Here is an 18,181-nt window from a genome sequence, read left to right on the forward strand (position 1 = left end):
TTCAGAAGACTGGCCAAAGGCTTCAATCAGGGAGAACTACACCTGTCTTCCTCCATCTCCAAGCCAGTGTTCATTGTCCCCGCCTGTCATGTGGTTACTTTACCTTTAAGAAAGTTAAAGTTGCTGGAGACTGCCTGGAGTCTTTTCTCCTGACCAATTATCGGTCATTGCTGAGAATTGACAGCAGTTTTGGCCATTGAAAAGCGGGATCAACTTGTGAACCCCACCTTAAAGTGTAAAACCAGAGCTCTCTTGTTCTCTTTGTTTCTTGGCTGTGAAAGGTAGCAGACCTCCGGGCTGGCCTCCGGTTCCCTGCCCAGGCCATGCGGCCGGGGGGGGGCCGGGCTGGGCCTGCCGTTCTCCCGGCCGGGAGATGGGGCCTTCTGGGGCTTGCCCCGAGCCAAGCCGGGCCAGGCCGGTTCCTGGCTTGACTGCAGGTTTTGCTGTGATGGAATTCACCAGAAACTGCCGAGTAAAGAAGGAGAAGAGCTCTGGGCCTGCAGCAAGCAGAGACGGTGACCGCACTCTCCAGAGCAGCTATGAGGAACTTTCCATCGCAGACAGCTCCAGCTCCTGTTCAGCAGAGATCACCGAACCATCTACAAAAGCTTGAGCAGGATTTTAACTCTTTCTTACCCAGATGAGACTTGCGGATTAATCTTTTCATCCAGAGAGAGAAAAGGAGAGTGATCAACATGAAAAGAGACTTTATAAACTACTAGTGGCAAGAAAGAAAAGAGACTTCAAGAAAGGTAGAGAATTAAGAAGATGCTTTAATTAAGCTGAAATATCTTTCTGTTAAAACTATGGAGATGGACAATGAAGTCCTGAAAAAAACCCCTTTAATTCATAATAGAGTATGGAGAAGAATAAGGTGTTCAAAGTGTAAATTTGAGTAAAAGGTGAAGTAATTGTGGTATAGTGAAGTGCTGAGAGATTTGAAGCCTTGAGAGGCAATGAGAAAACTGTTTCTTAGTGAAGCTCACAGAAGCAGATGAAGAATACTTTTTTTGCCTTTGACTAACTTATCCTTAAAAATGCTATCTTCAAACTCATGACCCATAACACATTTCAGAGTGATGTGGAATGGGAGGGGTGGGCTTTAATAACAGTAGATCTGAGCAGCTGATATCAGAAAAACGAGAAACTATAACAAAAATAGTTTTCTTGTGACAAACTCCATAAATTAACAGAAAGGAACTTCTGTTTCTCTACAGAAACTGAGGAAAAGACTATAAGAAAATTAGAACTGTTTAAACCATAAAAATTATAAAGTTTTTGTCTCTGTTGTCATGTAAACGAAAGAATAGTGACCAGTGAGAAATGAAAAAGTTTTTCTAAAAGTTTATTCTGGTGTTCTTATTCTTGTAGTTTGTCAATAAACTTTTCTTTATTCCTTTTAAGTTTTATACCTGGTTTGCTCTTATTTTAATCCATATCTCACAGCAAGAAATAAATAATTCTTTTTTTTCCCCTTTTTGTTAATTACTAGTTCAAAACCACGACAAAGTTTCATCCATATCCCACAAAATTCCAGAAAAATACCACAAAATTCCACTAACATCCCAACAAACTCCCTAAATCTTCTCCAAACCCTACCAAATTCCAGAAACATCCCACAAAATCTTTACAAATTACCACACAATCTAAGAAAAATACCTCAAAGTTCTTCATCTTTCCCCAAAGTCCATCAAAATTCGGGAAACGTGCCACAAAATTCCACAAAAATTCCACAAAATTGCAGAAACCTCCCAGAAAGTTCCACAAACATCCCACACAATTCCCTATATTTTCTCAAAACCCCACCAAATTCCAGAAACATCCCACAAAATCTCCTCCAATTTGCACACCATCTAAGAAAAATATCTCAAAATTCTTCAAGTCTCCTCATAATCACTCAATATTCCAAAAAACATCCCACAAAATTCCAGAAAAATCCACAAAATCCCGGAAACTTTCTACAAAATTGCAGAAATATTCTCAAAACCCCACCAAATTGCAGAAATATCCCACAAAATCTTTACAAATTTCCACACAATCTAGGAAAAATCTCTCAAAAGTCTTCAAGTTTCATCCCTATCCCACAAAATTCCAGAAAAATCCCACAAAATTCCACAAACATCCCAACAAACTCTCTAAATCTTCTCAAAACCCTACCAAATTCCAGAAACATTCCACAAAATCTTTACATATTTCCACACAATCTAAGTAAAACACCTCAAAATTCTTCAAGTCTCCTCAAAATTTCACCAAATTTCACAAACATCCCACAAAATCTTTACAAATTTCCGCACAATCTAAGAAAAATCCCTCAAAATTCTTCAAGTTTCATCCGTATCCCACAAAATTCCACAACCATCCCACAAAATTCCACAAATATCCCAACAAAACCTCTAAAGCTTCTCCAAACCCTACCAAATTCCAGAAACATCTCACAAAATCTTTACAAATTGCCACACAATCAAAAAAAAATACCTCAAAATTCTTCAAGTCTCCTCAATATGCAACAAAATTCCACAACCATCCCACAAAATCTCACAAACATCACAACAAACTCCCTAAATCTTCTCAAAACCCTACCAAATTCCAGAAACATTCCACAAAATCTTTACAAATTTCCACGCAATCTAGGAAAAATCCCTCAAAATTCTTCACGTCTCCTCAAAATATCATCAAATTCCGGAAAATTCCACAACATTCTAAAAAAAATGGCATAAAATTCCACAAAAATCCCACAACTTTCCATCCAAATCCCACAAAATTTCACAACCATCTCACAAAATTCCACAAACATCCCAGCAAGTCCTCTAAATCTTCTCAAAACCTTAACAAATTCCAGAAACATCCCACAAAATCTTTACAAATTTCCACACAATATAGGAAAAACTACTCAAAATTCTTCAAGTCGCCTCAATATCCCTCAAAATTCCACAAAAATACCACAAAAATCCACAAACATCACAACAAACTCCCTAAATCTTCTCAAAACCCTACCAAATTCCAGAAACATTCCAAAAATCTTTACACATTTCCACACAATCTAGGAAAAATCCCTCAAAATTCTTCACATCTCCTCAAAATATCACCAAATTCCAGAATATTCCACAACATTCTAAAAATAATGGCATAAAATTCCACAAAAATCCCACAACTTTCCATCCAAATCCCACAAAACTCTACAACCATCTCACAAAATTCCACAAACATCCCACAAATCCTCTAAATCTTCTCAAAACCCCACCAAATTCCAGAAACATCCCACAAAATCTTTACATATTTCCACACAATCTAAAAAAAATCCCTCAAAATTCTTCGTGTCATCCATATCCCACAAAATTCCAAAAAAATACCACAAAATTCCACAAAAATCCCAACAAACTCCCTAAATCTTCTCAAAACCCTACCAAATTCCAGAAACTTCCCGCAAAATCTTTACACATTTCCACACAATCTAAGTAAAACTCCTCAAAATTCTTGAAGTCTCCTCAAAATCTCATCAAATACCAGAAAATTCCACAACATTCCAAAAAAATTGCACAAAATTCCACAAAAATCCCTCAAAGTTCCATGCATATCCCACAAAATTCCACAACCATCTCACAAAAGTCCACAAACATCCCACCAAGTCCTCTAACTCTTCTCAAAACACCACCAAATACCAGAAACATCCCTCAAAACCTTTACATATTTCCACACAATCTAGGAAAAAATCCCTCAGAATTCTTCAAGTTTCATCCATATCCCACAAAATTCCAGAAAAATACCACAAAATTCCACTAACATCCCAACAAACTCCCTAAATCTTCTCAAAACCCTACCAAATTCCAGAAACATCCCACAAAATCTTTACAAATTACCACACAATCTAAGAAAAATACCTCAAAGTTCTTCATCTTTCCCCAGAGTCCATCAAAATTCGGGAAACGTGCCACAAAATTCCACAAAAATTCCACAAAATTCCAGAAACCTCCCAGAAAGTTCCACAAACATCCCACACAATTCCCTATATTTTCTCAAAACCCCACCAAATTCCAGAAATATCCCACAAAATCTTTACAAGTTTCCACACAATCTAAGTAAAACTCCTCAAAATTCTTCAAGTTTCATCCAAATCCCACAAAGCTCTAGAACCATCTCACAAAATTCCACAAACATCCGACAAATCCTCTAAATCTTCTCAAAACCTTAACAAATTCCAGAAACATCCCACAAAATCTTTAAAAATTTCCACACAATATAGGAAAAACTACTCAAAATTCTTCAAGTCTTCTTAAAATCTCACCAAATTCCGGAAAATTCCACGACATTCCAAAAAAATGGCACAAAATTCTAGAAAAATCCCTCAAAATATCACAAATATCCCACAAAATTCCAGAAGCATCCCACAAAATTGCAGAAATCTTCTCAAAACCCCACCAAATTCCAGAAACATTCCACGAAATCTTTACAAATTTCCACGCAATCTAGGAAAAATCCCTCAAAATTCTTCACGTCTTCTCAAAATCTCATCAAATTCCGGAATATTCCACAACATTCCAAAAAAATGGCACAAAATTCCACAAAAATCCCACAACGTTCCATCCAAATCCCACAAAACTCTACAACCATCTCACAAAATTCCACAAACATCCCACAAATCCTCTAAATCTTCTCAAAAGCTTAACAAATTCCAGAAACAGCCCACAAAATCTTTACAAATTTCCACACAATATAGGAAAAACTACTCAAAATTCTTCAAGTCTTTTTAAAATCTCACCAAATTCCGGAAAATTTCACAACATTCCAAAAAAATGGCACAAAATTCTAGAAAAATCCCTCAAAATATCACAAAAATCCCACAAAATTCCAGAAGCATCCCACAAATCCTCTAAATCTTCTCAAAACCCTACCAAATTCCAGAAACATTCCATGAAATCTTTACAAATTTCCACGCAATCTGGGAAAAATCCCTCAAAATTCTTCACGTCTCCTCAAAATCTCATCAAATTCCGGAAAATTCCACAACATTCCAAAAAAATTGCACAAAATTCCACAAAAATCCCACAACGTTCCATCCAAATCCCACAAAATTCCACAACCATCTCACAAAAGTCCACAAACATCCCACCAAGTCCTCTAAATCTTCTCAAAACCCCACCAAATACCAGAAACATCCCACAAAACCTTTTCATATTTCCACACAATCTAGGAAAAATCCCTCAAAATTCTTCAAGTTTCATCCATATCCCACAAAATTCCAAAAAAATCCCACAAAATTCCACTAACATCCCAACAAACTCCCTAAATCTTCTCAAAACCCCACCAAATTCCAGAAACATCCCACAAAATCTTTACAAATTACCACACAATCTAAGAAAAATACCTCAAAGTTCTTCATGTTTCCCCAAAGTCCATCAAAATTCTGGAAACGTGCCACAAAATTCCACAAAAATTCCACAAAATTCCAGAAACCACCCACAAAGTTCCACAAACATCCCACACAATTCCCTATGTTTTCTCAAAACCCCACCAAATTCCAGAAACATCCCACAAAATCTCCTCCAATTTGCACACCATCTAAGAAAAATATCTCAAAATTCTTCAAGTCTCCTCAAAATCACTCAATATTCCAAAAAACATCCCACAAAATTCCAGAAAAATCCACAAAATCCCCGAAACGTTCTACAAAATTGCAGAAATATTCTCAAAATTCCACCAAATTGCAAAAATATCCCACAAAACCTTTACATATTTCCACGCAATCTAGGAAAAAATCTCTCACAATTCTTCAAGTGTCATCCATATCCCACAAAATTCCAGAAAAATCCCACAATATTCCACAAATATCCCAACAAACTCTTTAAATCTTCTCCAAACCCTACCAAATTCCAGAAACATCCCACAAAATCTTTACAAATTGCCACACAATCTAAAAAAAATACCTCAAAATTCTTCAAGTCTCCTCAATATCCCACAAAATTCCACAAAAATACCACAAAATTCCACAAACATCACAACAAACTCCCTAAATCTTCTCAAAACCCTTCCAAATTCCAGAAACATTCCACGAAATCTTTACAAATTTCCACGCAATCTAGGAAAAATCCCTCAAAATTCTTCACGTCTCCTCAAAATCTCATCAAATTCCGGAATATCCCACAAAATTCCACAAAAATACCACAAAATTCCACAAACATCACAACAAACTCCCTAAATCTTCTCAAAACCCTTCCAAATTCCAGAAACATTCCACGAAATCTTTACAAATTTCCACGCAATCTAGGAAAAATCCCTCAAAATTCTTCACGTCTCCTCAAAATCTCATCAAATTCCGGAATATTCCACAACATTCCAAAAAAATGGCACAAAATTCCACAAAATCCCACAACTTTCCATCCAAATCCCACAAAATTCCAAACCCATCTCACAAAAGTCCACAAACATCCCACCAAGTCCTCTAAATCTTCTCAAAACCCCACCAAATTGCAGAAATATCCCGCAAAACCTTTACATATTTCCACACAATCTAGGAAAAATCCCTCAAAATTCTTCAAGTTTCATCCATATCCCACAAAATTCCACAACCATCCCACAAAATTCCACAAATATCCCAACAAAACCTCTAAAGCTTCTCCAAACCCTACCAAATTCCAGAAACATCCCACAAAATCTCCTCCAATTTGCACACAATCTAAGAAAAATACCTCAAAATTCTTCAAGTCTCCTCAATATCCCACAAAATTCCACAAAAATACCACAAAATTCCACAAACATCACAACAAACTCCCTAAATCTTCTCAAAACCCTACCAAATTCCAGAAACATTCCACGAAATCTTTACAAATTTCCACGCAATCTAGGAAAAATTCCTCAAAATTCTTCACGTCTCCTCAAAATATCACCAAATTCCAGAATATTCTACAACATTCTAAAAAAAATGGCATAAAATTCCACAAAAATCCCACAACTTTCCATCCAAATCCCACAAAGCTCTAGAACCATCTCACAAAATTCCACAAACATCCCACAAATCCTCTAAATCTTCTCAAAACCCCACCAAATTCCAGAAACATCCCACAAAATCTTTACATATTTCCACACAATCAAGGAAAAATCCCTCAAAATTCTTCAAGTGTCATCCATATCCCACAAAATTCCAGAAAAATCCCACAAAATTCCACAAATATCCCAACAAACTCTTTAAATCTTCTCAAAACCCTACCAAATTCCAGAAACATTCCACAAAATCTTTTCATATTTCCACACAGTCTAAGTAAAACTCCTCAAAATTCATCAAGTCTCCTCAAAATTTCACCAAATTTCACAAACATCCCACAAAATCTTTACAAATTTCCGCACAATCTAAGAAAAATCCCTCAAAATTCTTCAAGTTTCATCCGTATCCCACAAAATTCCACAACCATCCCACAAAATTCCACAAATATCCCAACAAAACCTCTAAAGCTTCTCCAAACCCTACCAAATTCCAGAAACATCCCACAAAATCTCCTCCAATTTGCACACAATCTAAGAAAAATACCTCAAAATTCTTCAAGTCTCCTCAATATCCCACAAAATTCCACAAAAATACCCCGAAATTCCACTAACATCCCAACAAACTCCCTAAATCTTCTCAAAACCCCACCAAATTCCAGAAACATCCCACAAAATCTTTACAAATTACCACACAATCTAAGAAAAATACCTCAAAGTTCTTCATGTTTCCCCAAAGTCCATCAAACTTCCAGAAACATGGCACAAAATTCCACAAAAATTCCACAAAATTGCAGAAACCTCCCAGAAAGTTCCACAAACATCCCACACAATTCCCTATATTTTCTCAAAACCCCACCAAATTCCAGAAACATCCCACAAAATCTCCTCCAATTTGCACACCATCTAAGAAAAATATCTCAAAATTCTTCAAGTCTTCTCATAATCACTCAATATTCCAAAAAACATCCCACAAAATTCCAGAAAAATCCACAAAATCCCCGAAACGTTCTACAAAATTGCAGAAATATTCTCAAAATTCCACCAAATTGCAGAAATATCCCACAAAACCTTTACATATTTCCACGCAATCTAGGAAAAAATCTCTCACAATTCTTCAAGTGTCATCCATATCCCACAAAATTCCAGAAAAATCCCACAAAATTCCACAAACATCCCACACAATTCCCTATATTTTCTCAAAACCCCATCAAATTCCAGAAACTTCTCACAAAATCTCCACCAATTTGCACACAATCTAATAAAAATTCATCAAGTCTCGTCAAAATACCTCAATATTCCAAAAAACATCCCACAAAATTCCAGAAAAATCCACAAAATTCCACAAACATACCAACAAATCTTCTAAATCTTCTCAAAACCTAACAAATTCCAGGAACAGCCCACAAAATCTTTAAAAATTTCCACACAATCTAGGAAAAACTACGCAAAATTCTTCAAGTCTTCTTAAAATCTCACCAAATTCCAGAAAATTCCACAACATTCAAAAAAAATAGCAAAACTTTTAGAAAAATCCCTCAAAATTCCACAAAAATCCTACAAAATTCCAGAAGCATCCCACAAAATTGCAGAAATCTTCTCAAAACCCCACCAAATTCGAGAAACTTCCCACAAAATATTTACAAATTACCACACAATCTAGGAAAAATCCCTCAAAATTCTTCAAATTTCATCCATATCCCACAAAATTCCAAAAACATCCCACAAAATTCCAGAAAAATACCACTAAATTCCAGAAACATGCCACAAAATTTCCTATATCTTCTCAAATCCCTACCAAATTCCAGAAACATCCCACAAAAACTCCTCCGATTTCCACACAATTTAAGAAAAATCTTTCAAAATTCTTCAAGTCTCGTCGAAATCACTCATTATTCCAAGAAACATTCCAAATAATTCCAGAAAAACCCTACCAAATTCCAGAAACATCCCACAAAATCTTTACAAATTACCCAACAATCTATGTATAACTCCTCAAAATTCTTCACGTCTCCTCAAAATCTCACCAAATTCCAGAAAATTCCACAACATTTCAAAAAAATTGTACAAAATTCCACAAAAATCCCTCAAAGTTCCACAGAAATCCCACAAAATTCCAGAAACAACCCAGAAAATTCCAGAAACATCCCACCAAATCGTCTAAATCTTCTCAAATCCCCACCAAATTCCAGAAACTTCCCACAAAATCTTTACATATTTCCACGCAATGTACGAAAAATCCCTCAATATTCTTCAAGTTCAATCCATACCTCACAAAATTCCACACACATCTCAACAAATCCTCTAAATCTACTCAACACCTCAGCAAATTCCCGAAATATCCTACAAAATCTTTACAAATTCCGACACAATCTAAGGAAAATACCTCCAAATTCTTCATGTTTCCTCAGTGTCCTTCAAAATTCTGGAAACATGACACAAAATTCCAATAAAATTTCATCAAATTGCAGAAAAATCCCACAAAGTTCCACAAACATCCCATACAATTCCTTAAATCTTCTCAAGACCCTACCAAGTTTCAGAAACATCCCACAAAATCTCCTCCAATTTGCACACAATCTAAGAAAAATCATTCAAAATTCTTCAAGTCTCCTCAATATCCCAGAAAATTCTACAAAAATCCACAACATTAAAAAGAAAAATTCCTCAAAATTCCCTAAATCTTCTCAAAACCCTACAAAATTCTAGAAACATCCCACAAAATCTTTACAAATTTCTACACAATCTAAGTAAAACTCCTCAAAATTCTTCAAGTCTCCTCAAAATCTCACCAAATTCCAGAAAATTCCACAACATTCCAAAAAAATCCCACAAAATTCCAGTAACATCCCACAAAATCTTTATATATTTCCACACAATCTAAGAACAATACGTCCAAATTCTTCATGTCGCCTCAAAGCCCTTTAAAATTCAGGAAACATGCCACAAAATTCCACAAAAATTCCACAAAATTCCACAAACATCCCACAAAATTCCACAGACATCTCAACAAATCCTCTAAATCTTCTCAAAGTTCTACCAAGTTCCAGAAACTTCCCACAAAATCTTTACAAATTTCCACACCATCTATGTAAAACTCCTCTAAATTCTTCAAGTTTCCTCAAAACCCCACCAAATTCCAGAAAATTCCACAACATTCCACAAAAATTGCACAGAATTCTAGAAAAATCCCTCATAATTCCACAAAAATCTTACACAATTCCAGAAACAGCCCACAAAATCTTTTCAAATTTCCACACAATCTAGGAAAAATCCCTCAAAATTCTTCATGTCTCCTCAAAGTCCTACAAAATTCTGGAAACATCCCATAAAATTCCACAAAAATTCCGCAAAATTCCACAAAAATCCCACAATGTTCCACAAACATCCCAAGAAATCTTCTAAATCTTCTCAAAACCCCACCAAATTCCAGAAACATCCCACAAAATCTTTACAAATTACCACACAAGCTAAGAAAAATCCCTCAAAATTCTTCATGTCACCTCAAAGTAATTCAAAATTCAGGAAACATGCCAGAAAATTCCACAAAAATTCCACAAAATTCCAGAAAAATCCTACAAAGTTCCACAATCATCCCACCAAATCCTCTGAATCTTCTCAAAACCCTAAAAAATTCCAGAAACATACCACAAAATCTTTACAAATTTCCACACAATCTAAAAAAAATACCTCAAAATGTTTCAAGTCTCCTCAATATCCCACAAAATTCCACAACCATCCCACAAAATTCCACAATCATCCCACCAAATCCTCTGAATCTTCTCAAAACCCTAAAAAATTCCAGAAACATACCACAAAATCTTTACAAATTTCCACACAATCTAAAAAAAAATACCTCAAAATGTTTCAAGTCTCCTCAATATCCCACAAAATTCCACAACCATCCCACAAAATTCCACAAACATCCCAACAAATCCTTTAAATCTTCTCAAAACCCTAACAAATTCCAGAAACTTCCCACAAAATCTTTACAAATTTCCACACAATCTAAGTAAAACTCCTCAAAATTCTTCAAGTCTCCTCAAAATCTCACCAAATTCCGGAAAATTCCACAACATTTTTCAAAAATTGCACAGAATTCTAGAAAAATCTGTCAAAATTCAAAAAAATCCCACGAAATTCCAGAAACATCCCACAAAATTCGAGAAACTTCCCACAAAATCTTTACAAATTTCCACACAATATAGGAAAAATCCCTTAAAATTCTTCATGTCTCCTCAAAGTTCTACAGAATTTCGGAAACATCCCACAAAATTCCACAAAATTCCACAAAAATCCCACAAAGTTCCACAAACATTTCACAAAATTCCCTAAATCTTTTCAAAATCTTACGAAGCTCCAGAAACATTCCACAAAATCTCCTCCAATTTGCACACAATCTGGGAAAAATCTCTAAATTTTTTCAAGTCTCCACAGTATCCCACAAAATTCCACAAAAATCCACAAAATTTAAGAAAACATCCCGCAAAATTCCCTACATCGTCTCGAAACCATATCAAATTCCAGAAACATTTTAAAAAATCTCCACAAATGTCTACACAATCTAAGAAAAATCTTTCCAAAATATTGAAGTCTGCTCAAAATCCCAAAAAATCCCAGAAAAATTCCACAACATTCCAAAAAAATCCTACAAAATTCTAGAAAAATCCCACAAAATTATTTAAATTTTCTCAAAATGCCACAGAATTCCAGAAAAATCCCACAAAATTCTGGAAATGTCCAAGAAAATTTCCACAAAATCCCACAAAATTCAAGAAAAATCCCACATAATTCCACAAAAATCCCACGAGATTGCAGAAACATCCCACAAAATTCCAGAAACACCCCAACAAATTCTCAAAATCTTCTCAAAACCCTACCAAATTCCAGAAACATCCCACAAAATCTCCACAAATTTCTACAAAATTCCACAAAAATTCCACAAAATTCCACAAATATCTCACAAAATTCCAGTAAAATCTGATGAAGTTGTTAGCAGTCAGGAACACACATAATCACGAATGATTATAGGCAGGTGCTTTATGAAGAGCTCTGGGTGTCAGGGATACACAGACCCAAATCTGACCCCTCTAGGTTTTGAGTTGAACACATTTTTATACTCTTACGTTATATAACTTACATATTAATTATTAAACTTACATTGTTCTATTGTATGCATTGTTTTTACCCAAGCATGGATTTCTCGTGATCCCCCCCAGCCCCCTAACATTGTTCCTCATGTTCTTTAAACAATAATTATATCCAATCATATCTAACAATTGTATCATGATCATCTACTGATTACACAGGTGCAGTTTGACCTGATCTTTAGTAAGCACAAGGCCTAACATTTCCCAGGGCCTACTTTTCCAAGGCCTTTCCAAACCTAACTTTCTTTCTAAGTCCCCGAATTTTCTAAGATTTTGAGACCTTTTACTATCACTTACAGGACTTGTGCTCCAGGCCCCTCACCAGCCTTGTTGCCCTTCTCTGGACACGCTCCAGCCCATGGAGCCTTCCTAAAGGCTCCATGGCCTTCCTAAATTGGGGGCCCAGAACTGGACACAGCACTGGAGGTGCTGCCCAACCAGTGCAGAGCACAGGGGAGGAATCCCTGCCCTGCTCCTGCTGGCCACACTGTTCCTGATCCAGGCCAGGAGCCATTGGCCTTCTTGGCCACCTGGGCACACTGCTGGCTCATGCCCAGCCTGCTGTCCATCAGTGCCCCAGCTCCCTTTCTGCCTGGCTGCTCTCCAGCCACTCTGTCCCCAGCCTGTAGCACTGCAGGGGTTGTTGTGGCCAAAGTGCAGGACCTGGAACTTGGACTTGTTAAACCTCACCTTGTTGGGTTTGGGCCCTGGATCCAGCCTGTCCAGGTCCCTGTGCAGAGCCCTCCTACCCTGCAGCACATCAACACTCCCAGCCAACCTGGTGTCACCACGGTTCCATGGGGCCCTAGAGTGTCACAGTGGTCTCCAGGATTCCATGAAGCCTCCCAGCAATCCAATTTTGGATCATACTGGGAGTGACTGGACTCATACTGGGAGTATCTGAGAATGACTGGGAACACACCATGCACATCATCCCCCATCCTGGGGGTGACTGGGAGCAACTGGGAGCATGCTGGGAGCAAATGGCATTGTACTGGGACTGACTGGGTTGATCTAGCCAGAGGAAACTGGGACCATCCTGGGAGTGCTGCCATGTCACAAGGATCATACTGGAGCTTACTGGGCTCATACTGGTGTTGAAAAGGAACAGCTGGGATCTCTGAACACCAAAGGTTCCTTTCCTGCTCACTGAAGAAGGAGCTTCCCAGTGTCCATGTGTGAGGGGACCTTCACCTGAACCAGATGCTGTTAGGAGAAAAAGCTGCCTGTGCTGGAAAATCCCACACAACAAGTCAATGCCAAGAGAGAGCATTTTGCTTTCACAACTTCCCTCCTGGAGCCACAATCCTTTTGGATCACACAGCAAGCAAGAGAACAGCACAAAATACAAGGCTGTGTCCAGTTTTTGGCTGGATGAGCAAACAGAGGGAATGCCAGGATCTGCTGCCACAGACTCTCCTCTTGGGGGACAGATCCCCCCCAGGCTCCATTCCAAATGCTGTGTACACTCTGCTGGCTAAAAACAACCCCTTTTTTAAGAAGCTGTTGGCAGGAGCTCTCCCAAATAAATGGCATCTTAATGGCAATTTTCGTTCAAAATCAACTCCATTCCAAAGGAAGAACAGAAAGCCCACAGCAATCCCAAAGGCACATATGGTGCACCTGGGGAAATCCTCGACTTAGGGGCCCAGTGGGTTAAAAAATACCCATAAGAAGCCACAGAGTCCAGAGTGCAAACTGCAGCAACCATTTGCTGGGTCATTTTGGCTGTGCTGCACACATCTGCAGACTGTCTGTCCCCCTGCAAGGACAGAAGGACACCCGTCAGGGGCTGGGCTGGCTGCTGAGAATGCCTCGGGCAGGAGGATCCTCAGGCAATGAGCAGGTGCCCAGAGCCGCTCTGACACTGAGGCCTCTGTGCCCTGTTGAAGAACCCCCGAGCAATTCACCAGTCTTCACAGAAGTAATTGTGAACGCCAGTTTATTTCTATTATCAGCACACTTTTATAGGGTTCTACAGGGTTTGCAGGCAGAGCGAGCTACTATTGGTTAACACACACAAGTTTACATTCTTGTCTCCTTACACAAGAACATTGTTTAACTTTCTGCAGGTAAGTTTCAAGGATTTTAGCCCTTAATATTGTGACTTATCCCAGAGGCTGGTTTGTGCAGACAGGCCTTTACTAATATATCATGTCCCCCATCTGCTAAAAAGCTCTCTATAATTCCCCCGTTTCCTTTTTGCACAAGCCAGACTTTGGATACAGCTCGTACTACACTTCTACGAACACAAGATAGCATGCAACTTACTAACATTATTACCATTACCCCTATAAATAGCATTCGTCCCCCCTCTAGCACAAGAGACTTCAACCATCCAGTAATGCCCCAGCTGGCAAACCAACTCTCAATGGGGTTACTATCTTCTTTCAGAGCATGTAACCCATCTTGTAGCTGGCGGAGCTGCTTATGGATGGAAACTGAGTGGTCAGTAAGATTCAAGCAGCACATGCCTTCAAACTCTTCACAACCATGCCCTTGTGCTAGAAGCAAAAAGTCAATTGCAGCTCGGTTTTGTAATACTGCATGACGTACACTACTCACATCGGCTGAAAGCTCACTTAACATTGTGGATGTTAAATTTAATTCTTTCCTAGTCCAGCAAGCGAGCCTTTTTAGGGTGGCTAGACTCCTGGCTGCAGCTGCTCCTGGAACGAAGAAGGAGGTTGCCCAGATTACACCGCGATTCCAAAAGTCTGGGTTTTTAACATCATCACACTGTAACTCATTTAGGCTTCGCTTGGACCGTCTATTGATTTTCATTTTGTTAGCCACATTCATCAATTGATGTAGGCTTGGATGGAACAAGGTAAGTTTCCCAAGATAACACGGCCCTCCATGTGGACTAGCAGGAATTCCATTCCATGCCCTATCCCCACAGACTAGGAAGATGGAATTAGGCAAGCGCTTTGGTAATCGTCCTGTGAGATTGCATCGTGAATAAAAGGCTGTCTTCTCAGTGTCAGTAGTGAGATCAACTATGGGGTTAACTGTAGCCCAGTACTGTGTTGTTTTGTCAAAACGATTTTTTGTTGGGGGCTCAAACATCATCCACCCACCTGAGGTATTGGTAGAACCTAGCAGATCTAACTCTTCTGGGGGTCTCATGGTGACATTGAGAACCTCAATAATTTTCGCTTGCCAGCAGGCATCAAGTTGCCTAGATGTAAGGCCAATGGTGCGGTTGCACTCCTGCAGCATTATTGATCGATTTAGTTGAGTCTCGTTGCTAACTAAACCTTTAAAGGCTGGAGGATCCCATTCAGGGACTCCTACGAGACAGGTGCGAAAAGGATCTCCAGGGGTAGCTAGGCTCAAACACATTGATTTTTGACCAGTCAGGTGTGCTAAGGTGACCCATATGTTTTGTCGCTTTTGGATATCAGTCAGCAAACAGCTGGTTGGGGCTATACACAGCACAATTACTATAAACAGTTTGTTCCATGCAAGTGGCGTCATGTTTGCAATTTCACGGCTAAAACTTTGATCGTTAAGTGAACTTCCAAGGATGCTTACGCTAGCTTTTGAAGGGGGAATGCTTATACCTTATACTAATATAGTAATTACTACACACACTAAACTTCTTATCTTAACTCTTATCTATCTACTTTAACACACGTGCTCTAATATATATATATATAATCTAAGCGTAAAAGCAATTTGCAAAAGGATAAACACACAACTAAAATTTGTTTTGTACACAACTAGATAGAGTCTCTGCACTCTTCTCAGATCTTCACAGAAATTTCTCACGAACAGACCACGATTTGACACAGCTTAGTCTTGAAACATTTGTTGTTCTCGTGGTGTCAGCTGACAGCCGATCAGGGATTGACTGAGGGCATCAACGTTTTGATTGTTCTTCAGATCTTTCGTGGCTGGTTTGGTCCATCGGCTAGGCACCCACAACGGTCCAGTATCTGTGGAAACACAACTGTAACCACGCCCGTTAAATAGCAATGGACTCGGTCCCTCCCAGATACCTGTTTTTGGGTTTTTGTAGTATAACCTAATCTCTGGGGTAGCTTGCATCTTTATTTGGCTATTGTGAATGACCACTGGGGGCTGCTCTAAATCTCCAACTAAGCTGAGGAAATTTAGGGTGAATAACACTTGCTGCAATCGAATGGTAGGGTCTAACTGTTCTGGTGTTTTTTGTTTATTCAAGTACTCTTTTAGAGTTCTATGGGCTCTCTCTACAATGGCTTGTCCAGTTGACACGTGGGGAATTCCAGTTACATGTTTGACTCCCCATTTTTGTAAGAAGTGAGATACTCGTGTTCCTACATATGCAGGCCCATTGTCTGTTTTTATTTCTTTTGGAACTCCCATTACAGCAAAGCATGCTACTAAATGCCGAATTACATGTATGCTTTTTTCCCCTACTTGTGCAGTGGCCCAAACCATTTTTGAAAAGGTATCTACTGTAACATGTACGTATTTGAGGCGACCAAATTCAGGCACGTGTGTTATGTCCATTTGCCAAATTTCACAGGCTTGAAGACCCCTAGGGTTAACACCTAAGCCTAGAGTGGTTCCATATTGACTGCATTGTGGGCAGGATTTTACAATGCCTTGTGCATCTGTTAAGCTGATGTTAAATTGTCTCTGCAAGGCTTTTGCGGCTTGATGAAAGAGAGTGTGACTCTCTCTTGCAGCTGCAAAAGAGTCTCTCGGTGCTGCTACAACAGGACTGACAAGCGTGTCAGCTTTCGCATTGCCTTCTCCGAGACCGAATTCTGTTTGATGACTGCGAATGTGAATGATGCAGCAGGGCTCGTTTCTGTCCTCTATAGCCCTTTTGATCTGAAAAAATAGTTGACACAATCGCTTATTATCTGGCGGTTTGATGAGGGCATCTTCAATACGTTGTACCACTCCTACCACGTACAATGAATCTGATACAATGTTTAGTTTACTGTCTCGCCAATGAGACAGTGCCCATGCGACAGCTGTGAGTTCTAACGTCTGCAGTGAGTCGTGTGCATCTCCATCTATAACTTTACTTCTCCAGCTCGAGTCTTCTTGCCAGGTACAGGCTGCTTTCTTTCGTCGACTTCCTGCATCTGTATACACTGTAGGGCCTTTCACTGGCTGCTTCACAACTTTAGGCTGTTGTAACCACCGCTGTTTTAGAACAATTTGCAGGCGCGGGTCGCTAGGTTGCTTGTTGTGTACAGTTCCTGGATAGTTGAGCAGCGCTAATTGAATTGGTTCTGAGTGTCTCAGCATCCACTCAAGATTCTCTGTTGTTATTGGTAGACTGATATGTTCTGGTTCAGCACCACTAATCTCCATTATTCGTGTTCTCGCTTTTTTGATGAGATAAGCAATTGCTTCTGTCCTCTGCCAGATACTCATCGGCGGCGTATGTGGTGTGAAGATCCACTCAAGGATCGCTAAAGGTTCTGCACTTTTCCTCGCTAATTGCACTAACATTGGCTTCTTGGCAGGCTGCTTGGCACTTCGACGGCTCTTCTTAGATGGGTCTTCTCCCCCTTTCTCTTTTTGCCAAGCAGGCCACTGAAATATGATGGCACATGGTGCAACAGAGAGGTTACAAACTAAAAGTCCTAAAGGCACATCTGGCAATCTTCTATCTGCTAGTGTTGAAAGTAGTTTCTTTCCCAGATAAATGAGACAGTTCTTTTGATCTGCTGAAAGAGTAATTGGGGCTTGCGGGTCTGTACCTTTCAAAAGGCTCATTAAGGGTGCTATCTCATCATTTCGGATACCGGCAATAGATCGTACCCATTGCAGATCTCCAATAAGTTTTTGTGCATCGTTGAGAGTGTTGATCTTGGTAGTTAATTCTAATTTTTGCGGGTGGACTGATGAGGATGTCAGAATCCACCCTAGGTACTTCCAGGGGGCTTGTTTCTGGATTTTTTCTGGGGCAACTACCAAGCCTTTTGCTGCGAGCTGGGTGATGATAAATGTGAGATCTTCATCTTGAAATGGATCACGTTGACAAAACAAGATGTCATCCATGTAGTGATAAATAATTGTCTGGGAGAGCTTGGCTCGCACAGGTGTCA

General features: G+C 39.0%; 1 pseudogene; it reads right to left on the reverse strand.

Annotated features, from left to right (window-relative positions):
- LOC131586379 (uncharacterized) overlaps nt 1-18,181 on the reverse strand; it is a 712,054-nt pseudogene that overhangs the window by 574,798 nt on the left and 119,075 nt on the right.

The sequence above is a fragment of the Poecile atricapillus genome, chromosome 19, assembly GCF_030490865.1.
Source record: "Poecile atricapillus isolate bPoeAtr1 chromosome 19, bPoeAtr1.hap1, whole genome shotgun sequence".
Taxonomy (NCBI): Eukaryota; Metazoa; Chordata; class Aves; order Passeriformes; family Paridae; genus Poecile; species Poecile atricapillus.